We start from the raw sequence: 21,479 nt of genomic DNA, 5'->3' as shown, positions 1-21,479 counted from the left end.
TGCTATTTCTACTAGCGGCATGGGCAGAATAGAAGGTGCCGTCTTCTTCCATAGCTGCTGTAGTTAACATTAAACTGACAAACCATCTCTTTTTTTTGCAGTCCTTGGGGACCCACGAGGGCTGTCTAAAGACACGAAGACTACTGCTTCTTATGCTGCACTCCTCAGTTCTCACATTTTCCCCCAAGAGACCTAAATGGTGGTGTTTTAGAGGACTTGCCAGATTTTTGTATTCTAACGAGACAAAATAATAATAATAATCATCAAAGCAAGTCTGTTAATTCAATGAGAATGTTACATATCTATGTGTTCGGTTGTCATCCCTTAGGACTGTCAAGGCTTTTCCCGAAAGGAAACTGAGCATATTGAAGCTGAAAGAAGATATTCCTAAAAATGTGGCATAGAAGAGGTTTCTGGTCCATTCGTTATGTTTCATTATACAGCAAAACAATGTCAGGCATACAAAGATTTGTTGACATCACATATAGTATTGCAAAATGAATCAGTTTAAATATTAATAGCATATGGGAAAGTAGCTGGTCAGTGAGGATTGTCTGCTCTTAGACCTGAAGCACCAGCGGTCATGTTCACCTTAACTCCCCAAAAAGATGGTGCTCAGGGTGGGCCACGGTGGCTCAGCAGGCAGAGTTTTCATCTGCCATGCCAGAGACCTGGTGCCTGCCCATGCAAAACAACAACAACAACAAAAAAAACCAGAAGGTGCTCAATGTTTGTTCACGGAATTAATTGATAGTAATATTACTAGTTGACTTTAGTGATGTCATAAACTTATTCTAATTGCATTTTGAGTGAAAGATACCCTAAATGATGACATTGAATTAATGTAAGGGTTTTAATGCATTGTTCGGGATGAAAAGACTACTACAGTACAAAGTTGTAGTTGTGATTTATAAATCTAGTATAATTATACTTGTGATCATGCTGGAGTTCCGTGGTAAGTTTGAGGGTTAGGTCAACCAGGTGCTCATTTAACTGGAGGGGACTAGAGAGAAATCAGAAATTACAACTCTTAGCTCCTTTTTAAGGTAGTCTCTTTCTACCTGATTTCATTTTATGTTTTTTGAATCCCTTTGGCCTGTTGTGACACTCACCCAACCTGAATTATAGGAGGACTCCAACATGCCTGCTAAATCTTGGCTTAGATGTGTTCAAATCTATCTCTGGGGGTTGGAATTTTTCAAAATTATCCTTACAGACTCACTTAGAGAACACATCTCTAGTATTCTGGCTCAGAGATGGCTTAACGACTGGTCTTCCATGGCTCAGAAGGCTTGGGTAGGGCCAAGATTCTACATTGCTAACCTGTCCCCAGGCAAGGCCAAAGTTACTGGTCCAGGAACCACACACCGAGTAGCAGACTGGGCTTTATGCCTCTCATTTCTTTCAGCTATGAGATACATGAGATGCTAGACGAATCTTCTTGGTCTCCTAGTCTGAAACAAATTTGAGTTAGTGACAAATTGGTGGGCTTCTCTGTCCCTTCCAGAGTTTTCATCCAAGTGTCCATTCCAGATGTGAACTTCGAGCATCCCCCTTCCCTGGGCAACTCTGCAGCCCTCTCTCCTCTGCAGGAATGGCCATGGGCACTGTCCTCCAGGGTGTGAAGGACCCCTCCTTCTCTACCCCCCATGAGTCTTCTCTTAGCCTTGGTTTTCCTGCACTGATTTTCCCAAAATCTACAACCTAGATTTGAGAGGTCTCAACAATTCCAATATCTGGAAGTCTGACCCTTACCATTGCCCTGTTTTATTTTCCTGGTTCACTTTATAGGTTCCTTGACAAGCCCCACTTTTCACTTTTGATGACAATTTTAGACCTGGAATTAATCATGCTATCAGTCGTATGTCTCCACTGCCCCTGCCAGCAGAGTGCCTTACTTGAATGTTGAGCTTCTTAAGTCATATACCCCATACCCACTTTTGCCCTCCTTGAGTCTGCAGCCAGAAAGTTGTGGAGTTTTTTTTTGTTACCAATCCAATCATTTCTCTCTCTTTCTTTCTCACTCTTTCTCTCCTCTAAAGGGCAGACTAGTTCCTCATTCTGTCCCTATACCAACTAGTGTGTTTTCTTAGTCCAACACTGGCAAATCTCAGCTTAGCTGAGGGGTTTCCACTCCAACTTCTCATCTCCTGCATCCAAAGACCTCATTATCCCTTATCTAAATATTGGGGTTCCTGAGATCAATAATTCCTGCAAGGGCAGCCATGGCAGAGTTCATCCAGCTTACTCACTTCCTTCTTTAATTCTAATAGTTGGGGGTTTCCCATGAATTCTACCATGAAGTAAAGAGAAATCTTTATTCTATGGTCAACATTTCCAGGTGTTTTAGCAGGGGCGTTTTTAGATTGTCTACTCCTCTGTATTGTTAGCACCTACTCTTTCTCTGCACTCACCCTACAGGCCATAATTCAGGGTTTTATTTCTCATTAAAGGTTTTAATGCTGTACTCCCTATTCAAACTTCAGAACTCAACACAAAGGTCAGTTCCATAAAGAATATTCCGATTCCTTTGATGAGTCAGATTCTTCTCTTAGTGTTTTTCCATACAGGCATGTGTAAATTTGTAATGCCTGTATCCCCTCTAGAAGGTAAGCTCCTTGAGGGGAGGGGAGGAGAGGGAAGGGGAGAGGAGGAGAGGGAAGGGGAGAGGAGGAGAGGGAAGGGGAGGGGAGCTTGTTCCACACTGTACAAGGCTCCAGCACAACATGGAACATAATGACAGCTAGAATCCATTGAGCCCTGTTTTTGTGTGCCTCACCACACCCCCTGGCACGCCCCATTTTACAGGTGAGGAAACTGAGAGATGAAGTGGTTAAATAAATTGTCCAAGGTCAAAAAGCTAGTACTTGATTGATCTGAAATTAAATCCAGGAAGTCTGGCTTCAGAACCTACTGTCTTAACCTTAATTTTGGAAGGCATGGTTGTTGCTTTGGTAGAATAACTGTTCCTGAGAGCCTTTGAGCTCTCGTTCCCCACCCCATAGAGCCAGCGAAAGAGGTCTCATTTCTTCATTTTTCACCATATGGCCCTGTCCGAGGGGCCCCTCAGGCTGCTGCTCATTTGCAGTGCAGAGAGGTTGGCAAGCCCTGAGCATGGTCACATGGCTAGCCTGTCACCTTCCCCCAGCTCTATGAGAGCTCACTCCTGAGACACCCCAAAGGGACATTTCAGAAGTCTACACCTACTGATTCCTGCAGATTCTGATTCAGAATTTCTGGGGTGGGGCTTGGGATTCTGTATTTCTAACCAGATTCCAAGTAATACTGATGTTGTTGATCAGCAGACCATTTTGGGTGGTCAGGAGCTACAGCAATATATTTTACTCCTCTGTGTTTTCATTCCCTAAACTGTATTGGAGCTATAGGACCTATTAAATGAGAATAAAATGAGAATGAAAGAATGTGTACAAAGCACCTGCTGCTAGGGCTGGAAAATAGTAGGTACTCACTCAGCTAATGTTTTGGTTCATTTTCCCATTTTATTTTTCAAAAAATATGCTTATTTTTCTAAAGATATGTATTATTTACATATGTAAAGAATCTTATCGTGTGATATTGCTGTGGGAAAACTAAAACACACACACAGCTCTTGGACCAATCAACACATTTAAAATACCCATCTAACATTATGTAGTATATTTTTAAAAGGAGTCATCTTGACACCTTTGCAACTTAAATTCACTCTCTAACCACCTAACTTCTGGATATTCTTTGCCTGACTATTAAAAGCCAGTGATGAATCACACTAAAAAGAAACTCTTATTGCTTCTGAGTTCTCACCATTATTACAAATCCATAAATTGCCCAGAATTGCAGCGCTGAAGGCTATTAGCTCCTAAGATTTCTATTATGAATTTGCACTTAATCTTTGATCCTGACATCACTTTTGGGCTTCCTATTCAATTATTTACTAAAGACACCTCTAGAGCCCCTGTAAACCAGCCTCTCCATGGCTGCTGTCCGCTGGCTCTTACATCCCTACCTGTGTTTCTGAGTTCCTGCCTTCCTAGGACTTCCTGGGCTGCCACAGTCTCTTGTTGGAATTCTGAGTTCCATGGAATTCTCCTAGTGGGCTGCAGGATGTTCAGGGGACATCTCTGGGTCTGAAACTCAGTTACAGACACTTTGACTGACACCAAGCATGAAAATCACATTACCCTGGTTGTAAAAAACCTTCACTGGCTACCTGTAAAGGACAGGATTATGTGTAAAGTCCTAGTTATTAACTTACAAGTCCTTAAATTGACTTGGTTTTGAATACCTGAGAGACATTCTGCGTCCACACAGCCTCGGTCGTTTTCTTTGGTCTCAGTCAATTGGATTACTTCTTTTTGGCTGAAGACATTGAGCTACGGGACATTTTTAATGTTTGCTCTCTACTTATGGAATTTATTAGCCACGGAGTTCAGGCCATCTTAGTTTCTGTCAAGCTTTCACTCGAAATTTAAGAGGTACCTTTTCCAGATTGCTAAACTGGTTAAATAAGACATAAATCGATCTGTTGCTTCATTTCTGAATCACTGGTCTTCTTTGGTATTTTTATGAATCTGCTCTAAGGCTTTGGCATATCACAGTTAAATTTTATATTATTCCACTTAATATCCTTTCTTTTTTGCCACATGCTGACTTGAAACACTGTCAAAGTGAATTTACTACTTAAGTGCTTTGCATGACCTATTACCTTTTCACATCTATTTCAGAGGGATGTTCTAAGGACAATGAAATACTATATGCAAAAGTACTTGGATTGTGAAACATTAGGTATTATATTCAATTACGTACAGATTTTCACCTTATTTTTCTTATTAATCAATCACTCCACTATTTTTGGTATAATTAATTTTTATAAATAATTAATTATAAATAATAAATAATAATTAAATATAAATAATTATTATAAATAATCAATTATTGAATGAATGAATGCTAGACACAGAGGGGAGCACAAAGTATTAGGTCATGGATTTCTTAAGCAAATTTCAATCTGACATCTTTTGATATGGCATAAATATGTCTAAAGTTAACTAAAAGTAAAATATTTAAATAACAGGCTAGGACAACAAATTAAAACAGGGCACAGGATATCACACAATCAATGGCCAGATGTACCCACAATGGGATACCACATCCCATTTCACTTTCCATATATAATTACAGCTCTACAATTCCTGAGGACGGTGAGGCTTCCTCAGCCTGGGACACCAAGGAGAGAAATCTGATTTTGGGGAATTGAATTTGTGTTGGACTCACAGGCATGTGTAGCACTGGGATAGGCAAAGAAGAGATGGGGACGGAGAGGATATTACAAAAAGATGGAATAGAGCAGGAAAGAACAAATGACTTTTTTTTAATTAAGTTGGAGGGATATATAAATTAAATAACTTTGGTTGGAGGCTGATTCAGGAAGAAAAGATAGTAACGTAAGTAATTAGAGGTTCCCATTCTTTTAATGGGAAGACTTTAGTTTTCATTTTTCTTAAAATCTCAAGACACTTGGCTGGGGTCGGAGAGATGGAGTGGGTAAGGTTGGAGACCATCAAGAAAATTCTTTAGGGAAGTGGAAATAAAGATTCTGTTGTTGACTGCATTGTCCTTTCTGTTCTAGGTTGTCTGTGAGTGGCTGGTAGAGATCTGAGATCTAGTGCTAAAAGTTGATCACTTATTTGTGAATCACAGTTCCAAATATTTAAAAATTTGAAATCACCCATAGAGCTCTCACATATCAATCTATGAATGGAAAGAAATGTATTTTTCAATATAGTGTAAGAAAGTGTAATCAGTTCAGTCTGATCCAATCACATTCCAATTCAATGAGTAACTGTGATGGGCTTTCTGTGCTTTCGGTGCCATCACTTGTGCACCTAGAGGAAAGTAAAGGACAAAACAGCTTAGAATCTACTTGTGAAGATAAGCCTTACACGCAGGAAACCGTTACCCAGCAGGCAAGGTGGACGCTAACTGCCAAGACCAATACCAAGCACTGTCCATCTGTGCTCCCAGAATTCAGAGGGGCCCTGAGGAGGAGAAGACATTCACTGTGTGGGGAGAAAGTTCTGGCTTCGAGGGAGTAGGGGCCTCATTATTCAAAATGGGGTTTGTGAGCCAGCAGCACCAGCATCGCTGGGGAGCTTGAGAAAAAAATGCACATCTTTGGGCCCCATCTCAGGCTCAACAAATGTGTCTGCATTTTAACAAGACCCCAGTGACTCATGTGTACGTCACAGTTTAGGAAACACTGTTTTAGAGGACTCTGGCCAACCTGTGCAAGAATGAGCACATGAGACCAATGGAGATGCCCGGCAAAAGAAACCCAGGGCTGCAGGGTGACCCAGCTGTAGCTGTGCACTCCCCAAATCTCTCCCTCTAGCTGATCTCCTAGACCTTGCATGGAGTATCCTAGGACAGAGTTGGCTTCAAGTGCTAGGTAATGGCCAACCCTGTTGAAAAATACTCCTCGGCTCTGACAGAAATGTACAAATATTTGCATGGTGGACACAGCTTGGGAATAGGCAAGGATTGAAAATATCCTCCACGGCATGTCTGTCACTATGCATAAGTGCCTCCAGGTATAGATCTGAGCTGATGCTTTTAAAAGCTAAAAATACCATGCATCCCATATACACAAAAATACTCACCTTCCTGTTTCTGTCCTGTAAGTTCATGCTTGTCTGGTTTGAATTAGAGTAGTTCATTAGGGGGCAGGGGTAGAAGAGACACGTTAATGGAACTAGCAAAATCCAAGCCAGGATGCCCAGCAGAACAGGCTAGAAGTAAACAGCATTGCTCTGATTTTTCATGTGAAGCAGGGTTCTCATGCCTAGGGATAACAGAGTGTTGAAGCAACTATAGAGAATTTTGTACGATTATCATTTCTTTCTCCCTCCTTCTGTCCATCCTTCCCTCCTTTCCTCCCGCTGGTCTCTCTGTCTCTCTCTTTTTCTTCTTTAAAACATGATGTGGTTTCCATGCAAATGAAAACCAGCTGAAAGCTTGCCAAGGCCGAGATGTAATTGAAGATGGCATTTAAGCCTTTGTATCTCCTCTGTCCCCAGAGATATCATCATAAAATAAAAGACTTCACCAGGTAATGTTTTCTTCATTATTCAACATCACAATTCTGAAGCGAAAAAAGATAATTAGACATACAGTGCTGTCAACACATAGTTTGTGAGGAGCGTCTAGTTAATTAGTTATGGTAAAAGGTTTTCATATAGTCATAATTACTTTATATTTCAGAGGAAAAGCAGCAAATATACACATATTTTATTTTACCTGGTGACAAGTTTATCAAAGTGATGCTGATGTTTTGATGATACTTTGGCACCTTCTTCAGATTTTTCAGGATATAATGCAAAGTGTCATGGGAGGAATTTAACAGTACAACTCTTGTTAGCTTTAATATGAGCGACACATCTGAAATCCTTACACAATCTAAAATACACTTTAGAGACTATAAAAAAATATCTTCTTGGTGTCCAGAATTTCCTTTGTCATCAGTGGAAGGCTCACCCAAGGAATAAATCAGAGAATGGCTACAGCAATTTTGTTTAAAATAAAATATAACCTTCATGAGACTATTTTTTCTATCCTAATTTCTGAGGTTGACCACTGAAGCATGAGTGGTGGCAAAAATAATATACCAAGAAATGTGAATTCTGTAATTTATTTATTTACAATAGTTTCAATTAATACAAGCTATCTCTTCATTTCACCAGGTGTCTCTACTGAATCAGTTACTCAACATCTCATTCTAATGAAGAAATGAACATGCTTTCTTCTTTCCTTTGTGTCTGTACCAGTTCCAATGAAGTCTTAGCTACGAGGAGAACCAGATGCCCCCTGCCTTGTCCTTTACCCATCTGGGGGCCCTGGAGCCCAGGTTGTCTCATCTCTAGTGATGCCGACCCCTGAGAGAGAAAACAAATCAGACAGCAACATGCCTTTAATTGTTGATCTTCTCAAGAGGTCAAGTGTCTGAGGTATGACTGTCTATATAATCGAGATGTACTCAATCATGAACACAATTTTCCTCAACCCAGGTCTAATAATTAAATTCTAATTTATTTATTAGAATGGAAGATGGGACCCTGGATATGTGCTAATAGTGGCTAATGGGCTGCTTTCCTACAGCACCATCGAAATGCTCATGTCACCTTATCCATTGGAAGTTGCCAATAGGCCAACTCCAAGAGTGCATGACAGGCTTGTACTTTCCTCTACCCCTGCCATATTCTTTGATGTCATTACACTTTTAAATAGGTCAATGGGAATTACAATAATCATTTCTTGAGGGTTTAGTAATACTTGCATTGTGTAGTATAGTACATGCATTATTTTCTCACTTTAATCCAAGCTTTGCCACCTTCTAGCTTTATGACTCTGAGCAAGGCACTTAATCTTTCCAAACCTTAGTTTCTTCATCTACAAAAAGAAGAAAATAATAGGCTTAAGATATATAACAAATGTGAGGAACCCCGCACAATTTATAGAATGCTCAGTAAATATTAGCAGTTTAATTTTTATTCTGAGAACAACTGTCTGCTTTAAGTAGTATTATTATCTCCATTTTATAGACAATGAAACTCGAATTTATGGAGGCTAAATCACCCAACTAGTATATGATGGTGCTAGGATTCAAACTGAGGTCCCAAACCCATGCTACTGGCCACATCAGAATACTATAACAACCCTAAACCATGATCCTTGATTCTCACCCTTCATCCTCCATCCAGGTGAAGATGCTGGAGATGGGATCTAAAGCCTCTGGTTCCTGGGGTGTGGCACTCTTGGCTGGCCTTTGTGTGGATCTGGAATGTCTGGGAGGTCTGAGTATCCCCTTGCTGCTTACTTCAACTTGCCTGGCTTTAAATGCTTATTTGCTTCTATTTAAAGGATGAGAGGGAGGGGGTGCCTTCTAGAACTTCCCACACATGTTCTCCTCGCCCACCTGACTAGTCTTTTGGAAAGAATGACCAACCTATCATGCTCTGATGTTTTTCTCTTTACTCCTCCTTGCATGGTTTCTGTTTTCAACATTATTCTTTGAGATACTGACATATTTTCTTGGATAAGCCAAGGAGGGACATCCCCATTTCTCTTATCCCTCTAGCCAGAGAAAAATAAGTTTTAACATCCAGTGTCTCCAGCATCCCTTCCACATTTTCAAACTATCCTCTCAGCAGAGCAGAAAAAAGGGAATGAATCTTTGGCATAGGCTGAGGCTAAGGTTACTAAACGTGACCCTCAGAGTGTCCTGATGTACTACATGTGAAGCTATCTCTTTAGGTAGGAATCATGTTAATAAACTCTGATTTTCATAGCTACCTTGAAGTAAATTACATTTTGATTTGGGGGACACAGAGTGCCTGAATAAGTCAGATCAACTAGGTGACTGTATTTTCAGTAATGCGATTCATTGCCTGCATCCTTATTTTCACCCTAAATTTAAATATGTGAGTTATGTTCCATACATGAAGTTATGACACATAGTTATGCCCTCATAAAAAACAACCACCTTTAAGCTCATTTCCTTGAGATAATTAAGACAATATTTGCTATTTCTATATCTTTTTAATGGGAATTTTTTAGCCATGATTCTAATCATTAATAATTGCCCAGTAATCGAGGAAACAAATACAGATTTAGAATGACAAAATAGTGCTTGAAAATAATCTCTCTTTTGTCTCTTCTTAAAGGAATAAAAGATATAAGTTTTAGCATACCCAAGGTGAATGGTTTTTAAAATGTGTATAATGCAGGTCTGGTCAACATTTTTAGTTTATTTATGTAAAACACCATAATATTCAAAGTTCTCAAATAATTCTCAATTATGTGCTAGTTAATTCTTAATTAATTATGTTAACTTAAACTAATTACTCATGTAATTACACTAGTTTAACCTGGAAATTTGAAACAGCAATGTTTTTGTTAACTAAACAGGAATAAATTATATAGGCAAGAACAGAGACAGGGTTCCTTTTATTTTGTTTAGCCAGTTCAGTGCCTACAATGCACAATTAATCTGGGCACATCTGATTTCAGCACCTAATCCATTTGCAAAATTGTGGAAGCAACCTTACTTTCCATTTCAGAATGTTGTCTTCACACTTTCCCAGAAGTCTTCAAATGATGTTACTAAAAATGAGAAAATAGTCTCTAGCCAAAAAGGAAAAAATAAGACCAGACCTTCTAAAGTATTTTGTAAGTGTCTGTCTAGGTCTTTAGAAAGCAAAAAAATTGCTAGACCTATCGACTATTTAAGGAAACTAGCTAGTCTATTTGCTGAACCTAAACTAAAGACCACAGGACATGATCACTGTGATTGTGACTTGAATTACAAGCACTTCCATCTTGCTAAGTTCCAAAGGTTGGAAGAGAAAATCAGTGTGGATTCCAAAGTAATAGCAAGAGCCAGGTTATTGGAGATGACAAGGAATAGAATATTTAACCATTGGTAAGAAATAGGGGAAACTAGCTCTGATTTTATGTATTGCTGCATCTTGCATACTGAATGGTATTAACAGGGTTAATGGGGCAATCTTTCATTCATTTGTCAATCAGTCAATCACCATTTTTAAATAAGGATTCACCTGTGCCAGGCACTGGGCTAGATTTTGAGTAGACAAAGATGAAAAAGATAAAACCCTAGTCCTCAAGAAGCTATCACCCAAGCAGAGATGATGTCCCACATTTTTCTTAGCAGGAAATTACAGCTCAAAGAAGTGGTTTTAGAGGAAAAAAGAGAATACTGATGGGGGGGAAGAGTTGGAGAAATGAAAAAGGCTGAGCACTTTGAATATGACTCATTGAGCAACAATTTCCAACTCATAGTTCAGATGCTGACCTAACCTAGACTCATGTATTCTTGGAATTCTTCTGAGGATTCACAGATGGTGGAATAATTCATCTCATCTCGAAGCAGTAAGAAAAGGGTCATATTTGCTTCCTCCACTTCTAGGCTCAAGGAGAGGTATTTTCCTGTAGGAGCTGGTAAGGAAGAATCCACTGGAATGTGATACAACCCTTATTTCCCCTCCAAAAGGCTTAGCTGACTTATGTTAGGTCCTAAACTAATGAAACAAATTTTCTTCTTCTGAAGTAGGGCACCTATAGACCTAGAATACAGTGAAGATTTAGAAGTATTTCTAAAGTTCATTAAACATCTGAAATGGAATTTGCCACATTAAAGCTAAGTATTATTAATAAGGGCAGGAATGCCAGCGTGTTAATGGCAAAGGAAAGCTCCAAGCACTTATCATTCACAAGTTTTTTAAGCCATTGTTCTTTCCAGTAACAGCAAAACTGATCTTGATATAAATTATTAGTTGTAAATTACTTGCTTAAAATCTTGAGGCTGTTCATTTGAGTAAACCACGAAGTGGCTTTCTCTTCTCATTTAAAAAGCTACCAAATGAGTTACAATTCCTTATTATTAACATCCACATAAGAACCATAAATCAAAAGAAGAGCATGAGTCATGGTTGTATCACAAGAATTAACTTCAAAGAAGTATGAAAGAACAATATATTATTTTCAGTACATTGGGATTAACGATTACTTGCAACTCACTTGTAGTACTCTATTTCATGATAGAAAACTCAAAAACATATCATTAATCCTGACATGGTATCTATTAACATTCATCTAGATCAGCGAATCCCAGTCCTAGCTAGTTTCTCTCCAGGGTATTTTCAACTACCTCAAGGGATATTATGAAACGCTTCCAAAAGTCCCTAAACAGAATTGATGTTAAATCACTTTAAAGTTAAAAATAAATATATAACATATGGCAGATTAGGGGAAAAGAAAGTACCAGAAAAGCCAAACTAATAACTCGAAAAACATTCCAACTTACTAGTCAACTTAAGGGAGGATTTAGATAACATTTCGTAAACCATGAACTCTTCAGTAAAGAAGAATGCAGTTCTGGAAACCAGGAAAAATACTATCCAGTTTTATGTCCTCACTCAATAGTCTCAAATAAATAATTCTCAGTTGTTTTCTAATTAATTCTCAATTAATTATGCCAACTTACACTACTAATTACTAATGTAATTACAATATTGAAGCTTAACCTTAACCTGGAAATTTAGAAGCACAATGTTTCTGTTAACTAAACAGGAATAAATTATACAGGCAAGAGCAGAGTCAGGCTTCTTTTTATTTTGTTTAACCAATTCAATGCCTACAATGTGCAACATAATCTAGGGATATCTGACTTCAGTATCTAATCCACTTGCAAAATGGGGAATCAACCCTACTTTCCATTTTAGAATGTTGTCAACTTTCAGCTCTTACATACCTGTTTCTGTATTGACAAGTGGTGACTTCAGATTCATCTCAGCAGGTGCAGCCCCATTCGGTATTTTACAATTCTAACCTAGTTCCTAACATTCTGGACAATGGCCTTGAGCAAGCTGCAAAAAAGCAAGATTCTGGGACTCGGTGGGTCTGAGACTACCCTTTCTTGACATTTATATATGAAAAACCATTCGACAAAAATGGAGTGTTCAAAGGTCTCCAAGTCTTTTCGTAAGCATTCTGTAGATGTTACCCCAGCATCTTGCGGGAATTTCTACAGTAGAGAAATATGGAGAGAATCTGGTTTCTGTCACTTTGAAAGTAAGCAAGGTTGCTGACTAGATCATTAGACAAATATCAATTGCATTTTTTCTACTCCAAAAATAAACATTTGGGAAATATAACTTTGATTTTTAAATGATGCTTGTCAGTCACAAAGCAATCAAAAGTATAAGATATCTAGGAATAAATTTGCCAAAAATTATGAAGCATCATAGAAATATACTAAAGAAGACATGAATAAATGACTAAAGATGTCATTCTTTATTCCCTGAACTCTATAAATACAATGCAATTTGGACAATTAGGTGTCCAAATGGATAAAAAAGATGGATTTCTATCTCAAATCATGCCAAATAAAGTCAGTACAGGCTTAAGACTTAAATATGAAAGCAATATGTTAAGATTTTTAGAAGAAAATAAAGAATATCTTTAGTGTCTCACAGTAGGGAAGGTTTTCTTAAATAAGTGCTTCATGACTTATAATGCACTTCCATATGCAGTATCTTTCCTGATAAGTAATGTTGATGATGCATCTTGACATGGAGAAAGAGAAAACTAGATGGCTATCTGTGAACAACCTTCATCAAGCTAAACTCCAGGTAGAATAAGGGTATACTGCTCCTGAGACTTTGGGGTCTTGTTGAGATATGGGTAATAATATATATATATATATAATGGGTAATAGTGAAGGCAGAGGCTGATCTTACATGCCTTATTCTCACTCTGTCCCACAAACAATGGAGAGTAGCTCAGGAAGCCCATGGCAGACGGGATGAAAAAACCATTGGTTCAACTTCAACTGAACTTAAGGTGGGTGGTGTAGGTGCTACTTGTGAAGGGAAATGAGGTGATCATGTATATCTGACACTGGAAAACTCACAATGGGGCAGTTTGAAATAATACCCATTGGGGTATCGGACACCCAAAAGGAGATCCAGGGAAAAGCTTACTCATTCTTTAAAAAAGAAATGTTCCTCACCCCCAAATTAAAGACAAAGCACAAAAAAATGTGCTTATTATAACAAGGTTACTGAAGGGCATTTTTAAAAGCAAAATTTCATCCTTACTTGTGATTTTAGTGTTTATTCAGAAAATGCAATCGGAACTAATACCTAGACCATTTTAATGTTTTCAATGTTAATGTAATTTTTAGTATACCTAAAATAGGACGAATTTACTGAAGACATCATTGTAAGAAACAAAATCCTAAGGAAGCTATTAATAGTTTGGGAATTCTGGCTCATACAGAAAATGTTAAATCTATCTAGTGAAGAAAATTGTTATATCAGACATATATGAACTCATGGATCCTAATATTAATAAAACGCAAAGCAGAATGGATATGATTTTTCATGCTACTAGGTTATCAGCTGAATCTCTTCCTGCAGGTGGCAGACACAGAAAGGTATAAAGAAGACTTGGATGGCATTTCTGGTGCCTGTATGAGCGCTAAGAATCATAGCATAAAGTCTTCTTATTTGGTTCACTAATAGTTGTTAACTTGACAACTTTATTGGAAACTCCCAGCAGCCAGTGGTCCTGGGCCTTCAAAAAGTCACCTTTCCATATTATAAAGCGATATCCAAACAAATAATGTTAGCACAATAGTTTGCAAAAGAGGTATAAATACACAAAATCCTAGAAACTTTTGCTAGGGGAGGTGGGTGTGCCTTCTCAGAGAAGACAGCATTTGGACATCTAATGAAGAGCAGGAGTTATTAGGTATAGGAAAAGGTCATTCAAGGCAGAGGGACCAGCAAATGAAAGGCTCAAAGATAAGAAAAGGCATTTCCCAGGGAAGAGAGATGTGGAGCAGACAGAGGGCATGCGGTGTGTGGCAGACTTGCAGAAAACAAGTACAATACATCAGGAGGGAAAATGAAGAACAGTAAAATTTCTGAAAACAAGACAAAACACTCTCAATAGAAAAACTTCCACAATAACAATACTGGAATTGTTTAATCATTGTAGTCTTTCACTTATCCCCAATTATGAATCTTCTTTCAGGTAATATATTCAAAAGAATCCCAACCTGATGATAGAAATCAATAGGAAAGCACAAGTTTTTTCTTTCTAGAAATATACCCTACCATTTATTTTCTGGAACATACCTATTTTATACTCAACTCACAGCTTGTCATTGATAATATTTGAAAATACTTACAAAACATCTAGAAAAGATTTGCATCTTGATCATTAAGACCTGCCAGATTCTGATAATTCTCTTGGAAAATTAAAAGACTTCACGTATACAAATGTAATGAAACCCACATTTACAGTGGAACACTTAACAAATGAGACCAAATTTTCACCTCCTGTGTTTCCTCTAGCTATAATCTTCCAAACTGGACTAAGAACCTCCTGGGAAGTATGCCTATCACAAAAATCGCTCAATTTTCAAAATGGCCTGTGAATCATAATGGGACGCTTAGTAGTTAAGTGTCTACAATAACATAAAAATGCCTCCCAGCCCTTAAACAGGTGGTAGAAAGGAGTCAGAAACAAGTCTGACAATGGCCTTCTTTTTGCCTGTTGAAATCTCAGTATATCAGGCAATATTAGAGGAAATGACAAAAAAGCAACTAGAGGATGGCTGTAATAAGATATATAAACTTATAATATGGAAAGAGCAGGAGCATAGTGTAGCAGTCTCAGACTTCCTGGAATAGAATCCTGAATCCATCCCTTTCCACCTGTGTGATCTTGGGCCAGTGGTTTAATCTCTCTGTGCCTCAGTTTCTCTAAATGTATGCAATAATACTATGTGCTAAATAGGATTATTATGATTGTGCTGAATACCTTCTCTTTGCCCCTCCAGAACCACCTCCAACCTTTCTCCACCCTGCTCTGTGCTTGGGGAGGCTGGTCCACACAGGTGGGCATCAGTGAGCTCCTTGCCTTTTGGTTTTCTGTTGGGGTTTGGTCAGTGGGAGGAACTGCAGGACAACTGGAGGCAGGAGGAGAGCGAGGTCTGGATGGGGGGTATTCGTCCGCTTCCTTGGGTTGTCTGCAACTGACTGCTCTCCTTGCCCAGGCCTAGGAGTGGTAAAGCCCCTTTGCTGCTCGTAACCAGGACATTGCACAACCTGTGTTGCTTTTTCTCTAAATCCCACTCACATCTTCATAAATATCCCCTTATTCAATTCACTTCAATTTATCCAATTTGAATGTGCCATCTGTTTCCAGCCAGGATCCTAACTAACAGAATGGGTTTCTCTTTGTAAAGCACTTAGAAAAATAGCTGGCACGTGGTAAGCACTATATAAGCATTTGGTAAGTAAATAAAAATAAATGAGATTTAGAAACTCTTTTGTAGGAGACATTAAACGTCTTTCTGTATCCCGCCCTGCAAAGCAAAAAAAAGTTTAGAAACATTTTCCCAAATAAGACAGTTTTCTTCATTATGATTTTACTTATGAGGAATAACCATCATTCTATTTTTAATCGTGTTCATAGTGTTTGACTTTAAAAATTCTTAGTAAAATATTACTACTGAATTTGCTTTCTAAACTCAATATGAGTCCATGGGGAATTTATATAGCTATGCTCATTATAATTGTTGTATATTGCTATTTTTGCTTCATTATTGTTACATTTCTTTGTTGTCCCTCTTCTTGATATTTTATCAAGAGATTACAATATTGTCTTCTTTGATGTTTTAAAACAATTTGGAATGTAAACATCTATATTATTTACTCAATTCATCAAATGGAAAAGCATTTCACAAATATTATTTTTTAAATCATGATTGTATCTGATAAAAACAAAAGACTCATTACTTCTTTGTATGAAAGAAAAGAGATCTTACACTTTGGACTCCACCTTTTCCATCCTTTGTTACTTTAATCTAAGGATCTGAGATCCGCTGCCTTTTTTTTTCCAGTACACTTATCTATTTGTGTTCTACTTTTTTAAAATCAGTTACACCAGATAGCAGTAGCAACCTTTTAGTTTCAGCTCTTGCATACTCATTTCTGTATTGACAAGTGGTTACTTCTTAGCAGCAGCAGCTCCATCCAGTATTTTTAAAATTCCAACTCAGTTCCTAATATTCTGGAATATGACCTTGAACAAGCAGCAAAACAAGATTCTGGGAGTTGATAGATCTGAGAGTATCCTTTCTTTGGCATGTATATTTGAATACTCGACGAAATGGAGTGTTCTAAGGTCTGCAAGACTTTTTTTCTAAGTATTCTATAAATGTTACCCCAGCATCTTGCAGAATTTGTATGGTAGAGAAATAGGAAGATAAATCTGGCTTTCATCACTTTGAAATTAAGCAAGTTTGCTGGTTAGAAGATCATCAGACAAAAATCAATTGCATTTTTACTACTCCAAAAATAAACATATGGAAAATACAATTTTATTTTTAAATGATACTTTTGTCAGTCACAAAATAACCAAAAGTATTAGATATCTAGGAATAAATTTGCCAGAAATTATGAAACATCATAGAAATGTTGTAAAGAAGACCTGAATAAATAGTTAAAGATGTTAATTCTCTCTCCTCAAAATCTACAAATTCAATGCAACTTGGACAATTACTTATCCAAACGGACAAAAAAAGATGGATTTCTATCTCAAACCATAAAGATAAAGTCACTGTGGATTCAAAACCTAAATGCGAAAGCAAAATGTTGAGATTTTTAGAAGAAAATAAAGGAGAATATCTTCATTGTCTTACAGGAGGGAAGGTTTTCTTAAATAAGATACAAAAAGCACAAACCATATACAAAATATATGGATTTGGCTATATTAAAATTAAACACTTTTGCTCATCAAAGGATCTAACTGACAAGTTGAGTATACAACTCAATAAGAAAAAAGACAAACCATCTAATAGAAAAATGGGCAAAGGACAAGAACAGACATTTTACCACAAAGGAATTATGACTGTCTAATAAATGTATAAAAAATGATCAACTTCATTAGAATCAAGCACATATAAAATAAGATCACAATAGACACCATTTTTATAACATTGGATTTAAAAATAAAAATTCCTGAGAATATGTAGTGTTGGTAAAGATGTGAACGAGTAGAAACTCATATAATCATGAGTGGGAATATAAATTGATAAAAATAACTTTGGATAGTCACTTGATATTATCCAATATAAGTGAACATATTTCCCTATGATCCAGCAATTCCATTTCCAGGTAAATAGAATACCCTAGGGCAGTGGGTAGCAACCTCTGTATTGATCTTACAACATAGCCTGCTCTAGAACCCATATAAATAGAATTATACAGCATGTACTCTTGTAAGACATTTCACACAGCATAATGTTTTTGAGATTCATTCATATTTCTTTTTATGGCTGAATAATATGTATTCTACTCATGAATATACTATGGTTTGTTTATTCATTCTGTTGATGGACAAATGGAATATTTCCAATTTGGGGCTGTTATGAATAAAGCTGCTGTGAACATCCTTGTACAAAGCATTTTGTAGATATATGCTTTCATATCTTTGGGGGAAATAACCTCTAAATGGAATGCTGGGTCATTCGATAGACATATGTTCACTTTATAAGCAGCTGCCAGATTCTTTCCTATGTTAGCCAACCACAACAATGTATTAGATTTCTGGTTGCTTCATATCTTCATCAATACAGTGTTGTCAACCCTCTTAGTTTTATTAGTTGTGCAACTGTCTCTCATTGTGGTTTGAATTTGTATTTTCCTGATGATCTAATGATGCTGAGCCTCTTTATATAGATTCCTTTGTGAAGGATCTATTGGGTATTTATATAGATTCCTTTGTGAAGGATCTTGTGATGGTTGGGTTCAGATGACAACTTGGCCAGGTGATGGTGCCCAGTTGTCTGGTCAGGCAAGCACTGGCCTAACAGGTAATGCCAAATATATTTCGTGGCTGGTTGATAAACCAGCCTTCTGATTTATTAAATCATCAGTCAGTTGATTGTATCTGTGACTGATTACATCTATGCTCAATTAAGGGTGTGTCTTCCATAAACAAGAGAATCCAATCAGTTGGATTTGATCCAATCAATTGAAGACTTTTAAGGGCAAAGAGAGAACTTTCACTGCTTCTTCATCCAGCCAGCCTCTTCTGTGGAGTCCATCTAGACTCTTCATCAGAGTTGCCAGCCTCACAGCCTGCTCTATGGATTTTGGACTCTTGTGTCCCCACAGTTGTGTGAGATGCTTTTATAAATCTTATACTTACCGACATCTCCTCTTGAGTGTGTTTCTCTAGAGAAGACTGACAAATACAGGTCTGTTCAAAACTTTTCCCCACTTTTCATTAGGTTGTCTTTTTATTATAGAGTTGCAGAGTTCTTTATACATTTTTGGATACCAATCCTTTGCTTGATAGATGTTTTATGAATATTTTCTCCAGTTTGAAGTTTTCCTTCATTCGCAGCTTTTAATTTTGATTAAGTCTAATTTATCGATTTTTTATGATAATTGTTTTCTAAAAAAAATTTGGCCAGTCCCAAGTGTTTAAAATTCTCCCATATTTTCTTCAAAAAAGCTTATAGTTTTAGTTTTTGATTTAGGTATGTGATCTATCATCTCATGTTAGTTTTTATGTATGGTGTGAGGTATAAGCTGAGGTTCATATTTTTCCATATGTATATTCAGTTATTCAGGCACTATTTGTTGAAATGACCTTCCCACTGGATTTCTAGGCATCCCTGATGAAAAAAAAAAAAAAGGACTGCATACATATAGGTCCATTTCTGGACTCCATGTGTTCCAATGATTTGTTTATCCATCCTTATGCCAGTACCACACTGTCTTGATTATTGTCATTTTATACTAAGTTTTAAAATTAGGTTGATAGTCCTCTAACTTTGTTCCTCTTTTTCAAGACTGCATTTTCACCGAAATTTTGGAATCAGATCCTTTATTTCTAGGGAAAAAAGCCTGGTGGAATTATGATTGGAATTGCACTGAATCTATGAAGGACTTGGGAAGAACTGTTGTCTTAACAATATAGAGTCTTCTACTTTATGAACCTGGTATATCTCTCTATATATAGATCTTTAATTTCTATCAATGAGTATTGCATTGTGAAGTGTAGAGTGTCTTTTATTAAACATATGTGGAAACAGTTTATGTGTTAATGCTAGTTTAAATGAAATGGATTCTTTATTTCATTTCCTAATTGCATTACAATAAAATTCAATTAACTTTTGCAATATTAACCTTGTACACTGCAAATTTTTGCAAATTCGTCTATCTTTAATACTTACTTTAAAGACTCCTTAGGATTATCTATGTAAACAAACATGTCATTTGCAAATAGTGACAGTTTATTTTTTCCTTTCTGAACTTTACAGCATTTAATTCTTTTTCTTGTCTTATTGTACATATGTGGACATTTTTGCTTTGTTCCCTGTCTTAGGGGGGAAGCATTCAATATTCTACTTTTAAGGATGATATTAACTGAAGGTTTCTTGTAAATGTGCTTTTTCAGATTGAGGAATTTCCTTTTATTCCAAAGTTGCTGTGAGTTTTTTTTTTAACCAAAAATTGATACTGAATTTTGTCAAATGCTCTTTCTGCATTTAATGATATGATCATATTATTTTATTTCTTTATTCTCTTAATATAATGAACTACAATGATTGATTTTTGATGTTAAACCCAATCCTGCATTTCTGGGATAAATCCAACCTTGTTGTACTATATTATTTTAGATAGATATATATACATAGATATAGATATAGATAGATATTTAGAAAGAGGACAGGCAGGGAATGAGAATATGCTATCAATTACCATGTCTTAGTCTATACCTTACCATTTTCTTCAAAAACAGCAAAGTCTATAGAATTGCATCCATTTATTCATTCAGCAAATATTTACTGAATCTCAACAAGGAGCCAGGCTCTGTACTTTGGATATACTGATGAACTAAACAGTCATATATCCCTGCTCTTGGAGAACTAACATTATGAAAAGAGAAACAGACAATAAACAGACATAAGAGCAAGCATTACAGTACCTTAGAAGGTGGTAATTGACCCTTCTATTCACATTCTCAAAACTGTTTTAGCTGTTTGGAATCACATTCATTTCAACGTCTCCATTTCCCTTTACTTTACTGATTTGTTTCTGACCTTTTTCTAGAACTAAGAAATATCAAGTCCTGAAGGAAAAACAAATGGTGTCAGCTGCTGCAGTGACTCAGTTTCACCACTGGGTGGGAAAAAGATGAAAGGAACTGAAGAGTAATTATAAAGGGATAGACAGCAAAGAAAAACTATTGCTCAATTATTACTACATTCAACCTAATTCCGACTCTCATATGACCTCTTTTCTTCTACTTGTAGTGCAAAGATTACACAATCAGGTGAGTAATTTCATCGTAGAGTGTTGTTTTGTGCTCAGCAAGTTGAGAAAGGATCTATTTGTGTGTGTATTCTACTTATTCTATTTGTATTAATATCTCTAGTTTTCACATATATTTTATATAACATGTGTGCATATAGTATATTGTATATTATATTACTATTTTATTTTATGTTATTGTGGTCCACCAACAAGTCACTTTTTAACACTTCCTCTTTACTACTTCAAAGATAAACTATTTACAAATAGGACCACATTCATGAGATGAGAGTTCAGACTTGAACATATATTGGGCGGTGGGGGTGGGGGGCACAATTCAGTCCATAACAGATGAATATATCAGAAATTCTGAAGTTTAGGGGAAAGAGAATGCTTAATGGATACTAGTTTGCACCAGGTGCAATGCTAGCACTTCTTTTAGCAGCGGAGGAAGCGAACGGATAGGATGTCAGCGTCCAGAGGCTGCAGGCAAAAACTTCCAGGACAACTGCTCGTTTGGGAACCTGGCAGGTCCAGAAACTAGATATCATTAGTACGCCAGAGATG

At 37.0% G+C, this 21,479-nt stretch overlaps 1 long non-coding RNA gene across 7 annotated transcripts in view; it reads right to left on the bottom strand.

The window, feature by feature from the left end:
* Window positions 1-7,705: 7,705 nt before the first annotated feature.
* The window catches only part of LOC143654347 (uncharacterized), a 33,627-nt gene continuing 19,853 nt past the window's right edge, over window positions 7,706-21,479 (bottom strand). For 5 of the 7 annotated variants that reach the window (XR_013161775.1, XR_013161771.1, XR_013161773.1 and 2 more), the window contains 2 exons: window positions 8,364-8,442; window positions 7,706-7,928 (listed from right to left, as the gene is read on the bottom strand). This is a non-coding gene — a long non-coding RNA (uncharacterized LOC143654347). Of the gene's footprint in view, window positions 7,929-8,363; window positions 8,443-20,532; window positions 20,731-21,479 lie in introns of those variants that run through there. The other 2 variants (XR_013161776.1, XR_013161777.1) reach the window with 2 other exon arrangements.

Source organism: Tamandua tetradactyla, chromosome 13, assembly GCF_023851605.1.
Source record: "Tamandua tetradactyla isolate mTamTet1 chromosome 13, mTamTet1.pri, whole genome shotgun sequence".
NCBI lineage: Eukaryota > Metazoa > Chordata > Mammalia > Pilosa > Myrmecophagidae > Tamandua > Tamandua tetradactyla.
This window is presented reverse-complemented; position numbering and strand designations above follow the sequence as displayed.